This window comes from Artibeus jamaicensis, unplaced genomic scaffold (genome assembly GCF_021234435.1).
Source record: "Artibeus jamaicensis isolate MK-2021 breed Jamaican fruit bat unplaced genomic scaffold, CSHL_Jam_final scaffold_369, whole genome shotgun sequence".
Classification (NCBI taxonomy): Eukaryota; Metazoa; Chordata; class Mammalia; order Chiroptera; family Phyllostomidae; genus Artibeus; species Artibeus jamaicensis.
The window spans coordinates 15286768-15304649 of record NW_026522042.1 but is presented as its reverse complement, the minus strand read 5'-3'; the positions used below and the strand labels follow the sequence as shown (position 1 = coordinate 15304649).

Below are 17882 nucleotides of genomic sequence, written 5' to 3'. Positions count from 1 at the left end.
AAACAATTCATATAATTGAATGGCATCAACTCATTAGCCCTTTTCTATTGTTAACGGATATACTAGTGTTGGTTTAGTAGATTATACTTACTTACTTTTATAGTTTAACAGAGAAGAGTATGCATTTTAGAAGACATCATAGCTATTTAAATGTTTCAGGAACTATACATAGACATATGATCAAAATACAAAAACAGTAATATTAAGAGCTCATTTCATTTGCTTTCTATTGTGCCTACATCCTGGCACTGTTATATAAATATCCTGTTAAACTGAACTGGCTATCGTGCCTTGGTACCCCACATAAGTAATTCAAAACCAAAGCTAAAATCAAGTCTTTATATGCACTTACAGGTCAAAAAATAAAATTTAAGAACAACCAATTATAAATAGCAGAACAGACTTTCCCCAATAAAGCAACCACTTTAGCCACAGCCAATCAGATAACTAGCTTGCTTTGCTTCTGAGTGCTGTATTAAAGCAGGTCCCCTAACTCCTGTGGGCAGAGCGCTCCTAATGACTTTCCGTTTGATGCTGCTGGATTTCCTGATAGAATCAAGTAAACTCTTGAAATGTTTTATATACCTCAACTTATCAACTAATGTTGTATTTAGATATAATACCAAAGGATTGGAACTGTGGCTGGTAGCACTTGGGTAAGAGTGTCCAGCCAGTTCTTCTCTTTCTGGATAAAGGCAGGCAAGTTAAACCATAAAATCTCATTTGCCACTGTAGTCAGAGAAGATATTGATAACATTACACAAAAAGTATCCTGGTTTCCATGTCCATGATACTTTTTGCATACTATCATCAATATCTGCAAAGGCAGGATTAACTGCAGTTTAGATTCAGTCTTGAAAAAAAAAGGAAAAAAGAATCACTCTCATTTTAATGAAGATGGTAGAATATAGATGAAGAGATATGCTGATTTCAAATTAGAGGAAGAGTATAAATGCCAAGTCCTAAGAGAAGAAACACAAGCCATTTGGGTGTGGCAGATGTACTTTTATTTTCTGAAAATCAGTTCATTTTTCTGTCTGTTGTACAGGAAAGTTGTATTACCAATTACTTCTTGCTTCTAGGTGTGACTTTATTTTGACCACAAGAATGGGGCATTTTAAAGCTGTTCTTTGAAATGTCTTCTGTGTAGTCTCTTGTATAATAAATACATTGACCACAAATTTCAGTGGTGCATTCAATCAACTATGATACCGCAAAGAAAGAAGCCTGGGTACCTTTATCATTGTTTACATCCTGCAGATTTCAAGACTCAGATGAACCAGATACTTTGCATGCCTCTCATTCTTTCCTCTTCCAAGTAGAATATTTTATTCCTATTTCATTGTTGTATATTTAAGGTGTGTGTGTGGGCATACACTACCACTGTTCTTAGGTTAAAATAACATATATAATTATTTTAAAGTCACCTTTCTGAAAAGAGAATTATATAGTCATGAAGTAGATTAAACCGAGGTCCTGGATTTGACCTACAGAGACTGGATGATGGAACTCTGTGTTGTCACACTTTGGTTAAAAGTGAGGGCATTCAATTATAGAGGAAAGGAGATGGAATGCAGTATCTGGGAACCAAGATGGAGGAGTTGCCCAGGAGAGTGACCAAACCCTCATTAGACTATGCTATTTACAAGAAAAAGTTGTAAGGCACTGCAATTATGGGGGTTTAGTAAAGTAATTATCGTGAATTATCCCTATTAACACAAACAATACTGATGACCGTATTTTTTAACTGGTGTTTAGAGCAAAATAATCCTTTTTGGAAAGTACAACTCAAATGTGTAATTATTGTAAACTTTGAATATTTAGAGACTTAGAATTCTCTGTACATAGTAATATGGACACTAATTAGAGGTTATGGTCAGCCAAGAACAGAAGGATGTGGACATGAATAGCATGAATTAGGCACAAGAGGATTAGTAGCAGAAAATCAAAACTAAAGAGAGTGAGTTAGTGCAGATTTTCATAATTCCATAGTTAGAAGAAAATTAAAATTTAGTATTTCAAACCACATAGCCTATCATTTACATCATTGTGCTTATGCAATTGATTTATTGATAAACTAAATCCAGACATTATTCTCAGGTTGATTTTTTTCTTAAATTATTGAAAATTTATATACATTGCATTCCATAGTATAACTTCTGTTGTTCTCTATTTTAACATTTTCATTAACCTTGTCATTAAGAAGTATCCCAAATATCATTAATTGTTATATGGTAGACCACATCTGATATTTACGGTTGGACGACATTGTCAAATTGGGCATAACGATACTGTGATTGTTATTGTCTAGCCTGAGAAATATCATTCTTCACTGTGCTTTACCTTTTAGGTTCAAGGATTATCAAGGGAAATAATATTTTATCAGTGCAGAATCAGTCTTATGATTACCACATTTCTATCATTATTTTTGAAAGCATTATAAAAATAACAGTTAATCAGGTCATCCTGGGGAAAAATGGGGACAACTGTATGTAAACAATAAAAAAATTTTTTATTAAAAAATGAAGAATTAAGTATATCATAGGCATAAATTATTTTCTTAGAGGTACATTTTTCAGCTTCTTGCTTTGTATTTTCTTTTTCAGTGAAATACCAAACATGCCTAAACAATGTTAAAATTAACAGTATCTTCTTATATAATATGTACTCATCAACTGTAAGTAAAACATGGACCAAATTGCATACATCTCTGCTATCTTTTCCAGCAGCATCCATTAGTTCTGATGATGATCAACTCTATTTTTTGCTCTAATATCATTTTTTAACATTTTCTCATCCACAAGCTCATATTATTATCAAGGCTACATGTTGTAAATGTTACTAAGTCTTCCTTTGGAGCATATGGAGTACCCTGGTTTAACTATCCAAGAAAATATGCAAAAGTAGCACAAGCAAAGCCATGCACAGTATCAGATCTGAGGTCAGTATCTCGGGCTAACCTGTCAATGGAAGGTGGAAAGCTAATTCAGATTGCTGTTACTTCCACCTCTACAAACAAACCACCCCTCAGGGTCAGGAATCTTCGATTTGTTTGCATATGTTTGGGTGAGAATGGAGTGGAGATAGGCCAAAAAATCAGTTCATTGTAATTTTTAGAGATCAAAGCAAACAGATAATTAAGTTAAATATTAAGGTAATTAAAAACAAAATTATTGTTTTCAACTCTGAGGTTATTCTTTCTATGTATTTTGAACAGTTTATAGATAAAGCCACCTAACTAGAAATTCAGCTTTGGATATTTTAATTCTACTTTTGAGTCACAGTGAACAAGTTTTCATTATTTGAAATCAGGGAATTCATGCCTACCGTCATAATATGTGAAGTTTAACATTAAGACAGTTTTTAAATTTGTGTTCTTATTTTTTCTAAGCAATGCAACATCCTTCAAAGATGTTATTGTTCATTTCTTATCCTTTCGTATTCTATACAGTGGAGTCCAGTGATCAATGAAGCGAAAGTTCCATGAAGTCAAGGCCTTTACCGATTATCCAGGTATCGTATTGTTTTCAACAGTGGTTTGACTAGAAGATAATCTTGGACTTCTTTGAGAAACAGAAGTTTGTATAATTTTTTTCATTTATTTATTTATTTGTTTATTTATTTAAGACCGAGGAAGGGAGGGAGAGAAACATATGCTACAGAACCATAAATCATTTGTGCCCTAGGACACTGAACCTGTGACCTTTCGCTTTGTGGGTGACACCCGACTGAGCCACATCAGTCAGGACAAAGTTTTTAGAATGTAAAACTTGAAATATAATAGAATACTTTTACAAAATATAAAATTAAGCTACTATATTCTTTTTCATTAGTCCAAGGGTTAGAAGAAAATGGATAGATGAGTTTCTGACTGTTCATGATTTAATATATCATTTGGTTGAATGAAAAAAATCACAGTATTTGAAAGCATATAAAACACAACTTTAAAAAATTCCATTTAATAGCTGCTGTACAAGTATCTATCAATATAATCCACATAATGTAAGTTCAGTGAAGATAGAAATGAGGTCTTTAGTGGTTTGTTGACATATTTTTAGCAAGAAAATGAATGACACAAAGTAGATGCCTGATAACTAAATGCTAGTTAAATTTTTAGTGGTTTGATGAAAAATATGAATGAGCAGTGGGCTCAGATTTCTATAAATTCAGAGTCTTATACTACCTTTTCACAAACTTGTCATATAAAAATACATTGTCTGATCATCAATCTTCTTACTTATAAAATGAGGGATTCAATTTTTATGGCAGCTTTGAAACTAAAGGAAGTTCTGGCTTCATCCCCAAGATTTTCACTTTCAACAATATGTGGTTGCTAATGATGTGAGTCCTCCAGTCTAATTTCCCACTGCCAATTATAAATATATTTCTCTGCTCCTTCTCTTGCCCTAACACCTGTCAGTAAATACATGTCTGGTACAATTGTAAGAGTTTTTAACAGGCTCATCTCTGTTCCACAGAAGCCATGGAGAAAGTTTGGCACATGATATTTTATCTTCCTAAATATTGAAAGGAGTTATAAAATAGCACTTACGTCGAAAAGAGAAAGTTTCTTCTCAATTTAAGCAAACTAAGTTAATGGAACAGAATCAAAACAGGGTTCTTTAGGGATATGTCTGGAAAACAAATATTACGTATGCTTCTTGGAGATACGATGAAGTGCATTTTCTGCCTCAGGAAAAAAAAAACATTCTTCCAAATAATGTGAAGTTTATTGATCCATAGTTTAAGTCTACGTTAATTATTTTTTCATGAAGAGAGTTTACATAAGCTACCCTATAACAATCTAATTTCATATTTTTTATATCTTTACACTTAAATGAAACTCAGTGTTTAGTTAGGCAGGTGTTTCACTGAATGGCACATGCTGCAAGCAAGAAGGTTATCTTTAAAATAATACTATTTTAAAGTTCATGATCTCCATTGGGTTGCTATTTACACACAGAATTATGTGAATGATACACATACTATGAAATTAAACACAAGGTTTAAACATTTACTTTTTGTATGCATTACAATAATTTTGTTTTTAAAATGTGGTAAGTAAAGTAAAATGAACCCCATCCTAGTATCCCTTTGCTGATGCTTCTTTTATTTGATTTCTTGTCAACTTGATAATTCATCACAAAACATACAAAATTTATTTACGAAAACTAAAACAATGAGATCGAGAAGATGTGCATTTCATCCAACTGGAAAACACATCTTTCTCTGATTCTCATTTAATATTTAAATAGACTTAAAAAGGAAAAAAATTCCCATTTCTTTAGTCTGTCTTATAAACTGGTTCTAACATTAATTTTAGCTCTTAAACAACTTCAAAATTCTCTTGGACCCTCCCAAATTTACATGGAGTTTTAGTAGTATTTTGATTTTACTTCTTTATTCTTATCATAACAACATCTGGCAAGGAGGCTAGAAATATACATTATAATCTTGACTCTGCTAAATAATATTTGTTCTACTGTTTGTTTTCATCTTCTTTTGATTATAAAATTATGGATTGCAACTACTTCCCAAAGGATACTTCAATCTCCAATTAACAAAAAGAAAACAAAATAATATATTTTGTGGATTTACTGTGCTTAAGATCCTTTGGACAAGGGAGACTTAGAAAAAAAGATACAATATGCAATCCTTTTTCCCAAATGGCCTCAGGAATCAATTGGGTAGGATACAGGTTGAGTGTGGATCGAACATGGGGCAGCCAACCATCTCCAGGTAACAAATGGTTTTTAAAGGCAACCTTGAAGCAGAAATATACTTTACAGAAGTCTTTTTATTGTCTCCTATTCTTTAACTGTTCTTCTTTGTACTAGTACTCGTTCTTCATTTTTATTCCCTAGCCATCTTGTCCCCAGCTTACCCTACACCAATTACATGAACACACCAAGCTTATTCCTGCCTCTGGCCCTTTTCACTTGTTCTTTCCTCTGAGTGACTTGCTCTTCCACCGGCTCATTGTTAAATGACATATTTACTCTTTAAACTCAAAGTAATACATGTACCTAATTTATAAGTCAAAGTGAAGAAGTGATTATAATATAGAAGACGAGGCTTGTTTTTAGATACAACCCATGTAAATTTTATGATGGTTTCTTCAGGTTTAAATTTATGTGTGAAACACACAAAATTGAATTAAAGAAATACTCCATTTTATGTAAATAAACAATCAGAGAATGAATGAGAAACCCAAACAGTACCCTGAAAGAGATTCAGCTCTCACACAACCTTCCACATCTTTTCTGGGTGATGAATTCTGGGGATTTTTGGTGACTGGGAGGTATGGGTTTTGGTTGTCATTTTTGTGTAAAAGCCATGGTTTTGAAACTGGGTCAAGTTCATTTCTTTTTATTTGGAAAATTACCTAACCACCAATAACAGACTGAGGACTCTTAGACCATCAACATGGAGCCTAAGAACTTTGGTCCATCTGGGTGATTTTTAATTAGCAAACAAAATCATACAAAAAAATAACTTTTTTACCTAGAAAATTAACTCAATCCTTCCTTAAGAAATTTTTAGTAAATAAAGGTTATATAGATTTTTATGAAAACAAATAATAAAATAAGCTTATACAGTTAATAGCACACCCAAAAATTGATTCGATAATATAATTCAATAATTAATTTATAAACACCAGAAATAGATTCAGCAAAGTAACTTTACATTATTAGCCTAATATAAGATGTATATACTAAATATAATTTCTACCCTTTTCTATCCTTTTTCAAAGGAGCAGTAATATCTTTTGCATTATCATTTTTCCTTTTTTCATTTTATTGTTTATCAGTATCTCACTAATATATAGTGCATTTTATTAGTACATTCTCTCACTTTCCATAACAAGCCTTTTTTGTCTAGCTAATTGATTGTAAGTTCCTTGGAGTTATAGAAAAGTTCAATTTTGTTTCCCCACAGAGTAACTTGCTTAGAGTTTATATCATAATAAATGTTTCTAGAAAAAAAATAGGTCAAAAAGGAAAATACACTTAGTTATTTTGAGTCATTTACTCAGACCTCAATTTTTCACAATCATTGAAATATACTGAAATACTATTAATTTGCACCATTAATCATTCCATGCATATTCCAGTGAAAGCATTAATTTCCCTCCAGAGAAAAACTCTTCATTCTTCAACGGACGTGGTGTTCTAAGTGAGCTACAACGAGAACTGAACTTGACAAACCCACAACAGCCCCCCAGCAGCAGATGGATGATCTGATTAGTCCTGACACCATGACCTTTCTAGAATTCGGAAGTGTGATGTCTCATGCAAGTTGTTGTTTAACACTCTCACAGAAGGTTAAGTAGCAAGAAGAAGATTAGTGTCTTTGGATACCAGCACTGTATCATCAGCAATATTTCTGACAAATAAAAGCCATTAGTTTGCCAAAAATTCTAATGAAATCATGATTAATAAATGCTTCTCAAAGGTCTTCATCAAAGTCAGGGCCTGTGGGTGATAAATGTAAACACGCAGACCCTGCTTGGCTGAAGCTGTGCGTTTCACTTACACAGCTCCGCTGATTGATCTGTCCATTATTCTAATGTTTAATTTATCACATCAAGGGGACAATTCATTATGCGCATGGTATAGCCAGAGAGTTCTAAACCACAAAATCTTTAGGACACTAATGATTTGCCTAGGTACTAAAATCATATTTTCTCTTTAGAAAATTAAAAGCATTAATAAAACTAGCATTCACCAAAAGAAAAGAAATTTCAAATCTTACCATTTTAACTTGAGAGCTTTCTGACACATCCTTTCCTCAGATGACATTTCTATTGCTCTCCCCATTTTCATTCTTTAGGAGGGAGGGGCCCATCTGCTGTTAAACTTGAAAGGGATGCTGCCCAAACCCTGGTAAATAAGAATTCTCTGGCTATATTGCTTGAACCATAAACAGCAGTATGTACCATCACTTAAAAGCTCACTGAATTAAGTGATAGATTATGGCATTTCCCTCTGTTTAAAATGTGAGACGTTGAACAGTTTTGTGCACCATGCTTCAGACCATTCCTTCCTATGCAATCATTTGCATGACTCAAGTCTACTGCTCTATGCTGATGTTTGAGTTTTCTGGAACTCAAATGAACTTAATCAATCCTATGAATATCGTATTAGGAAAAACACATGCTCTTGGTGAAGATAAAAATTGTGGTAATGGATGAAATATTCCTCTGAGCCTTTGATGTGTACTTGATTTTTAAATGCTAAGAATCTGACTACAACTATATTAAACGGAGTAGGCATCACTACAGAAATGCTTTTACATTTTTTAGACATTAAGTGAGAACAGATGACTAGTTAGTTAATAGCACCAACTTTGATGCCTCCACAGGTTACAATCACCTAACTAAACTTTCTCATCAGCAGAAATTTTAAAAAGGTCACTATTCATTATTTTTTTAATTAATGGAAATGTATTTAGGACTTTGTGATTCTGGATAACAATTTTAAAACTATATTTGCTGTCATGAATTCATTAATTTATTTCAAACTAATTGACAGTAATTACATACATTTAAAGGAGCAACTCTTTGGCATTGTCTTCTAAATGATATTGTAAATATTAAAAAATTTGCAATGTAATATATTTATTTGAAGACAGTGCCTAATTTAGACAAGTAAAGCTATTAGACATTATACCAGGACACAGCACATTGCAGGTTTTTGTCCACACGATTATGTCCTTGTTGTTTTTATCTGAGTGTCACTGTCATCAAAAGACTGTAATCCAGCACTTTTCACCACATGAGAGACATCCTTTCTTTCTACACCTAAAATAGGCTTGTCATCCCACTCCCAAACTGCTTTATCAACTTTGGCTCTTCATTTAAAAATTTTGTAGATATCTTGGCATCAGAGATATTTAGAATCAAAATACTTTGGAGGTTTCTAACACTGATTTCCAAATCCTATCCTAATGCTTGAAATTTGATTTTTGCTTTGGTTGTTTGCTGTAATAACTGCATTACTTTACATTTCAGACAGACCATTGAACTCATCATTTGGTTAGGAGTTGTCAATGTGGCCAGTGAAAATTCTAAATATTTCAAATATTGTGTTGACCAAAATGTTCATTTGTTTTCCATGTGATGGCTCCGGTGATGCGTAGTTGTCTTTAACTTCATCCAGAACAGTTTTGTTAGACTGTATTGTAACAGCTGTCATATCAGCGTGCATTTAAAAAACTTATGAAAATTAGTGATTCTTGTGTAGCCATCTTAATATTGATGATAGAAGAAAACAGGCAACATTTTTGGAATATTGTGCTTTATTATTTCAAAAAGGTAAAAACACAACTGAAACACAAAAGAAAAGATTTGTGCAGCTCATGCAGAAGGTGCTGCGATTGATGGAATGTGTCGAAAGTGGTTTGCAAAGTTTCTTGCTGGAGATTTCTCTCTGGACAATGCTCCACAATTGGGCAGACAAGCTGAGGTTGATAGTGATCAAACTGAGACATTAATTGAGAACAGTCAATGTTATACCACGTGAAAGATAGCCAACATGTTCAAAATATCCAAATCAATAAAATTATTGGTGAAAATGAAAAGTGGGTCCTTTATTTTATGGAAAATACTAAACTGATTTTTTGTCCAACCCGCTATTATAATTTAGTATAGTTAAAGCATACTTTATTGGCATCTACAGATGATATCAGATGACACAGATGGTATTCATTCTGCTCTTTAGTTCAAATAATTAGCATCTTGCTCTTATGGCACAACTGCCTATATCCTGGGCTGGGGTACCACAGCACCAATGCATCTGAGAGGAGATGCTGGTTCCCTCTCATAAGTGTGTTGTCTGTGCATCTAAATTACTGTGAATTTTTTTTAAAGTGGGCAGTAAAGAACACATGTCACCTGCAGCTTTATCTATAGTGTTATGGACTGAATTTATATGTTAAAACTCTAATCCCAATGTGATGGGATTTGGAGATGGGGCCTTAAGGAGATAATGAGATTGAGACACCAGGTGGGGGGAGCCCTCACAAACAGGATTAGCATCCTTAGGATAAGAAGTAAGAGAGCTAGCTGGCTTCTGCCTTGTGAGAACACAGGCCCCCGATCAGCCTGCACCTTGATCTCTTGAATTCCCGGCCTCCAGAACTATAAACAATACCTTTCTGTTGTTGAAAAGCAACCCAGTTTGTGCTATTTTATTGTAGAAGCCCACACAGACTAAGACAATAATATTTGTTGAATTTTAAACGAGAGTCAATTTTCTATCACTAGTATTTAACAGATTCCAAAGCCTTCAAAATACTCTAATTTTAAAATATATATATTTACACATTCTTAATCAATTTTAAACAAATTTGTTCAATTTGAATCAACCACATGATTTATTATGTGATAAAACTTATTATGTGATCTATTATATTTGATCCATTTTTGAATGGATCAAAGATATGCAAGCAGTCAAGACATTTGTCATTAAAGACAGTGACGCAGAGTGGAAATTGTGCACCAAGTTGTGAAATCCTTTGCCTGAAGTCTTGTCCTGCTCTCTAAATGAGCAACCTTGAGTAAGGACCTACTCTCTCTAACTCCAGCATCCCAAAAATGAGAGGTCAATTTTACCACCAAGATAGACTTTAAAATGGCTGATGTATAAGAAAAAAAATGACTAACTTAACCTTCTAGCGATGCAGTAATGGATCTGTATCTAAAACTCATAGATTATTCATCTTTATTTTCTATAAAAATGAAAACACAGTTTTAAAAACAAACTGAACAAATTAAAGACTGCAAAGAGTTCCTTTTTTTATACTTGCAGGCTAGCAACAATCAGAAAACAATGAGACTTGATAAGAGAATCTCATTGATTTTTTTCCTCCAATTACATTAGGCAGGTTCTGTTCATCCACTCTCTTAAATGGATATAAATATGAATTCCCAGAGGTATTTTTAACAAGATTTCGGGGAAAGGTTTCCATATCACTGCACTAACAAGATTTCCATGTAGTTGACAGCCATGGCATGTAAATTAAATAAAATTTTATTGATGTGTTAAAAACATGCCACTACACAAAATATAGCAGTTAATGTTTATTTTAGGTGAAATAGAAAATAATCATTTGCCCTCAACCAAATGTCATTATTTGCTAGCAAAATACTTGTTTCTTTGATTTTGTTTTATTTGTGTGTGTTTGTGTGTGTGCTTTGCATGAACAACAGGAAATAAATGTGAAATTTCAGTCATTATAAAATAGGTGCTCTTATATGTGTCTCTAAAAAAGATGATTGAGATGGGCCGTTTAAAGTTTAAACATGAAATTGAAACAGAGTATGTGAAGACTTCAATACTAGTCCTGATATTGTTATTAACTACCAGTATGTGAATTGTTTGTGTGAATTGCATATTCTCTTCCACTGTTGGGTTCCTTGTTGTTAAAAATGAGGTTTCAAAGGCCCCTGCCAGTGCCCCCTATACAATTCTATACCATCATCATAATCTAAAACTGAACAGAATCATACTGCCAAAGAAGAATAATTTACATAGAAAACAGCTTAAAACAGGGAGCATCTTGTTTACAAAATGTTCATGGATTTGTTGACATCTCCCATTTGCTTTTTGCAATTTAGCCAAACATGATTCATGAATTTATCTAAAAATGTTATGATCGGCACATTTTATAAAGCAAAATAAAACAACAACAGCAGCACCCAGAAGCACTCTTCATTGTCCACATTTCTGATAGACCAATAATATGATGTACTTCACACATTGAATGAAGCACTTTCACAAAATGAGATCAATAAGCTATCAGATTACTAAGAAAACTGTCTGAGTTAACCCCAGGAAGAGATTAACTTCCTGGCCAAAAAACAGGCTAAGAATATGTACATTTCCTAAAATAGGAAAATGTGTTTTGATATTTGCAATTGTTATAAAACCAGAAGCCAGCCTTCAACACATCAAGAACTGAGGATATGATGGTACGTGTTGTAAGCTTTGCCATTAGCACACACATGAACTAGCACATGCATGAACAATCACACACATGAATGAGTGACAGCAGCAGAGGCTGCTGTCTTTGTGTGTTATTGTTGTTTTTGTTTTGTAGTGTTTTCCAAACATTTAATTCTGTTCTAACCCCAAAGAAGGGATAAACCTAAATTTTAAAAATAAAAATTGCTCAAAAACCAAGCCATTATAAAATTAAGCCCCCTCCCTTAGCAATAAATACTGAAATGAGGCTCAGTAAAGGAGACAAGAACAGGAACCTTGGGGACTCTGTTCCATGGCAAGACCCCAACAGTTTGACTAATTCCATGCTCTGCCTAAAACATAGGAGAACAATGAAAAACACAGGAGTAGGTGGTCCCAGAGAGAGCCAGAACCTGTTAACAGTAGAGAAATAAAGGACATAGAGCATTTTACAGGGCAGAGGAAGGAAAGGTCATCATCTGAAGCAACTCCCCGTTCTGGATGAGTCACTGGATGTGGCCGGTCCAGCTGATGAGTACCCTACAGCTTATCTCTGGGCTTCCACTCTCTTTTTAGCATGCAGGTTAAGTAAGGTCATTCACATCACGGCCATGAGACCGCTGTAGCAGCAGCCTGCCTACCGGAGCCCTGAGGCTTCCCATTCACCACTAGCAGGAAAGGTGCCTCCACATGAACACTGGAAAAGGAATAATCCTTTCCTTTGTGCTGACTTTGGGGAAGCAGAAGGCTGGGCTCAGGGATGGCTACAGAGTCCCCAGTGAGCACTCTCCAGCTCTGCACCATAGTGTACACCATCATGACATAGCAAGGCCCACCTGAATCTACCAGGCCACATTCAAAGGGACTTTCTCCTGTGCGGTAAGGCTGAACACCACCTTTCCCAGGACCACAGCACCACTGTTCACACCAGGCTGCAGTGCACTCAGCGACTTGAGCTCCAGGATCACCTTCTGCCTGGAGGCTGACTGATAGAGCCCATCACCACAAGGGTCTAGATGGTCTGGGCGCAAGCTTTCCAGAATGCTCTGCAACTTTTTGGTCTTCACCTTTCCCTTGCTCTCAAGGAGGCTATTTATTTATTCAGGAATTCCAGAGGTTGTTGTTCTCATTGTTGGGGCTCTGGCCAGGCAGGGTATAGTGCTGTTGCCCGAGAGAAGCCCTCCAGGGCCTCCCCATAATTCTCTTCATATTTATGTGATGTTGTCCTGTTCAGATGAAGATCAGAGTTGCTGGAAGCTGTCCTGTCAACTTTTTCTGCTTGGACATAGGCACTGAGGACTTGCTGGGAGATCTTAGGGTTCTGGCCAGTATTGAAGTTCAGAGAAAGGCGAGCATTCCCCAGAATATACCAAGAGCATCCTTCATGGATATCTAACTGCATAGCCAACTTAGCCTATCAGATGTGCCCATGACATGGTGCAAATGCTCATCCCCAGAGTCCGTCTGTGGTTGGCAAAGCACCACTGATAGGTCTGAAGGAGGACTTTTTCTTGCAGTGGGTGAAGGTTCCTGAGAAGCAGCTGCAACATCCCCTTTCTTCCAGGACACCTCTCCCAACTGGTCCAGGCTTCCACCAGCTTGGGCTCCAGCTTCACTGCCTTTGACAGAAGCTCCTCAGCCTTAGGGTTATAGTCAGGAGTCGCATCCAGTGCCTTCCCAGTCAGCACCAGGACCTGGGCCTTGCCCTGAACAGAACCCACTACTTCTTTCGTCTGCGGCAGGGTCTTCTCCATCTCCTCACACACATCTTGTTGCTTCCTCCTGGCATCCTCAGCACTATGTGTCTCAGAATAGCACTACTGAAATGAATAGAGTTGACCCACCAGTTTCTACAGTTTCTGCAAGATCCATTCTACTTCTTCATCAGCCATCATTTCCCAGCCACTCTCCTGTTTGTTTTTTTTATTTTTTTTCCTTCAAGAATGTGGGCACTTGTTCAATGGACCAATAAACAGGAAAGAGGATAACACTGATTTAATCTATATTAAAAATGTGTTTATTAATTATGTTCAGACTAAATTAGGAGAGGAAAAGGCAATACTAAATGTAAAACAATAGATTGGTTATCATACAAAAGAAATACCTACTAAAAAGTAATATCATTGAAAGTTTCATTAAAATGATGAGAATTCCTTTGTTCTCCAATGTGTTCTATTTGTCAATCATTGACAAAAATGAGTGTATATATGTACTATAAGAAGCAATATGAAGATGTCACAAAAAATGTAAAAGGGAACTACCATAAACTCAGCAATTTTACTTTGGATATACTGAAAGGAAATGAAAATATGATATCAAAGAGATATATGAATTCTCATGTTTATTGCAGCATTATTCATAATAGCCAAAGTATAAAAGTAATCTTAAGTGTCCAACAAATAGATAAAGAAGGTATAGTTTATATGTAGTTGTGTATAGTGATAGATATGGTAATTAACTAAATTGAAGGAAACTTTCATGGCAGAGTTGTATACCAAGTCATCGTGATATACACTTCAAATATCTTACAACTCTCCTTTTCGGTTATGCCTCAATAAAGCTGAAAAAATACAACCTTTTAAAAACAAGCAAAGGAAGAGGTTAGCATCTCCTGAGCTCCTTGAAAAATACTCAGGTTCAGATTTTTTTCTCACTTTATAACCACATTAACAAGAAAAACTGCAACTCTCATTTTTACATAGTAGACTTTCAAAAACTGTCCAGGAACTTTTAGGCACCATTTTATGATACAAACTATCATTTTATGATAGTTTTGTAACCAAAGCCAAAGTAGTCATTTTCAACCATAACAAAGTTCTAAGGCTTCTGCAACTTTAAAAAATTTAGACATAGATAAACAATGTGTTATGCGTGGTCAAGTTAATGGATAATATTGAGCACCATCACCAGAATTCTAAACAATCATCAGATACATGTGTATGTATGTGTATTAAAGAGCAGCAAGAAAATAAGAGCTTTGATGGGAGGATTCAATGATCACCTAACAAGAATTCCAGGGACAAGATAAAGGAGGAAAATAGAAAGAAAGTTATGTAAGAAGAATACTGCTTAGAATTTCCTAGAATCATAGGAAAGCACAGGTCTTCATGTTTAAAACAAACTCTAAATAGTGAGCAGAATAACTGAAAATCTATTCTTGCTTGCATAAATCACAATGAAACTTAATAATACTTTAAAGATATGGAATACCTACAAGTGAATAACTAGATGAACTTTTACAAAGAGATGAGACCAGACCATTAAGTGATCATTTTAAAGTGTAGAAGAAAAATGGTTAATTCAGAATTCTATACCCAGCTAGTCTACCTTTTTGAGTAGAGGGAAAATTACATGAATAATACTTGAGGATATATGAAACCTAGAACCTTAAAAAGCATGATCTCTCAATGAAAGAACTATAAACAAGTGTTCTTCAGCTAAAAGAAATCTAAACCCAAAGGATACATATGTAAAACAATTTAAAACATAGCATTAAAATTAATAAATATATGAACACATTGAGTGAACCATTTCTAAGAAACCTAAAAGCTATACAAAAAATATATACTTCCAATTAAGGTGTTCCTCTTTAGCTACATAAATAAAATAATAATACTTATAATTGTGTAATAGAGAGAACAGGTTTTGGCATCAATGATTATAAATTATTTGAGTATACCAAGGTAGAGATGAAGCATATATTTTAGAAACAATAATAAGAATGATAAAAGATGATGCATTTTAGAATTAGAGTTAAATATGCGCTCTTTAATAACAAAAAGATATATTAGAATTAATATTAGTGCTCAAGATCTACTTAATTTGCTAAATACAGTATTATGTTAAAACACAGTTATATGTCAATCTTTTTATCTTTATTTTTCATATTTTTTAGTTTCAGGATACCTCCACATTTTATATTTCTATTCAAATACATTTTGTAGTGATAAAATATAATTTTTGTCAAAAGAAGATTATTGAAAAGTGATGAGGAAATATAACTCTTCTATATGTAAATTAAGTGTGATGTAAAAGCAAACACAATTTGTTACTGTAAGTAAGCATTTTTTTTTCCAAATGGAAGCCTTTTAGCTCTAGAAAGTATGTTTTACTCTTAGGGGTTTGCTCACCCTGCAGAGAAAGAATGAATGAAGAAAGGTTACATTAACCTTTCTTAGGTCTCCATTTGAATCACACACTTGCCAAGGCATTTTATTCATTGAAGTCACTAGTCATTCTTAAAGAATATCTCACTGTAATAAAAATACATTGGGTTTGATTGTGCAGATAGTTTTGCTGAGAGTACTGTATTCAAGTGTAATGTATTACATTACAATTATGCTTATATTATGAACACTACAAATGAACAGAAACCAGAAAATTGCAATCCACAGGTTTTGTGCATTTTCAACTATTAAAATATCTAGGGGCAAAAATATTCATGGAAAGGAGGGTGAGAGTACATCAAAAGAACTAATGTGACTCATGACAGTAGTTTTTAAAATCAAACACATAAAATATTTACCTCCATCCCCATCTTCAGTGTTCCCATGCACAGTTGGGTCCATGTCCCTGCTTCCAAAGGTAAAACAGTTTGTGGAAGCAGTTGGCAGAGTTACCACCATCCCATTTACCTATAAAGCAATACAGTGCCTGCTTCAAGTGTTTGGACCTCTTATAAAGAGGATTTAGAAAGACAATAGTGTGTGTGGGAGGGGGTGTGTGTGAAAGGGAAGGAGGGGAGAGAGAGAGAAGGGGGGCAGAGAGAAAGGGTAGGAGGGCTGGAGGCATTGAGCAGGGCACTTGAGAGAAAGAGTGCGCACAGAGTGTGACACTTGCTAGAACATATGTTGGAGTTCACTTAGGTCCCGTTTAAGGAATTTCTCCAAATGAAGGTATTTGCTCTCTAGCTCTGTAAACTAGAGTTCCTCGAATCACCAACTCTTTCATGGAGACATTATCTAGACAATATTTCTCTGGGGCTCAGGAACCGTCATAAAACTCTATTATCACATTGTGCTTTTTATTTATCCCTCAGTATACATCTTCATTTTCTGTTGACACTAACAAATTACTCCACACTAAGTGGCTTAAAACAGCACAAATTTGTCCTGATTGGTGGTTGGTAAGAGCACTGTCCTGAAATGCCAAGGTTGTGGGTTCCATCCCTGGTCAGGGCACCTACAGCAATCAACGAAGAAGACACAAATAAGTGGAACAAGTTATCTCGCTCTCTGTCTCTTCAAAAATTAATAAAAATGAAAACATTTAAAAATGAAAATCAGATGTTTCTTTAAAAAATGCACAAATGTATTATGTTATAGTTCCAGAGTTTAAAAGTTCGAAATCAGTTTCTCTATGCTAAGTTAAAGAGATCAGCACAGCTGATATATTCTGGAGGAGGTAAGGGAAAACCCATTTTCATGTATTTTTCAGGTTTTTAAAAAATTTGTTGACACTATCCTTCACTTTTCCATCTTTAATGCAGGTCACTCAAATCGTTGCTTCCATTATCACACTGCCTCCTCCTCTCCTGTCTCTCACATCTGTTGCTGGCCTCTCACAACAGCTTCTGTGATTAGTTTCATACCCACCTGGTTTACCCAGAATAGTTCCCCCGTCAAGATCCTTAATGTAATCCCATCTGCAACATCTCTTTTGCCATATAAGGTAACATATCAGTATATGGACATTTGGGAGGTCATTACTGAACATAGCATGGAATATAAAATCGTAGGTTCAGTAGAGTGTCCATTCTTGAAAGCAATAGATCTATAATAAACCAAGAGCTTATTCTGAAATTAGAATGCAATTTTTAAAAAGGCATTAGAATCAAGACATATGTTTTGTACTAATATAGTACTGAAGTTTATTAAAACTTTTCATCTGAACCACTGAATTTAATTCTCATAATAT

At 34.7% G+C, this 17882-nt stretch overlaps 1 pseudogene; it reads right to left on the bottom strand.

Annotated features, from left to right (window-relative positions):
- Positions 1–12569: 12569 nt before the first annotated feature.
- LOC119048449 (tetratricopeptide repeat protein 5-like) lies at positions 12570–13861 on the bottom strand (annotated as a pseudogene).
- Positions 13862–17882: the final 4021 nt, after the last annotated feature.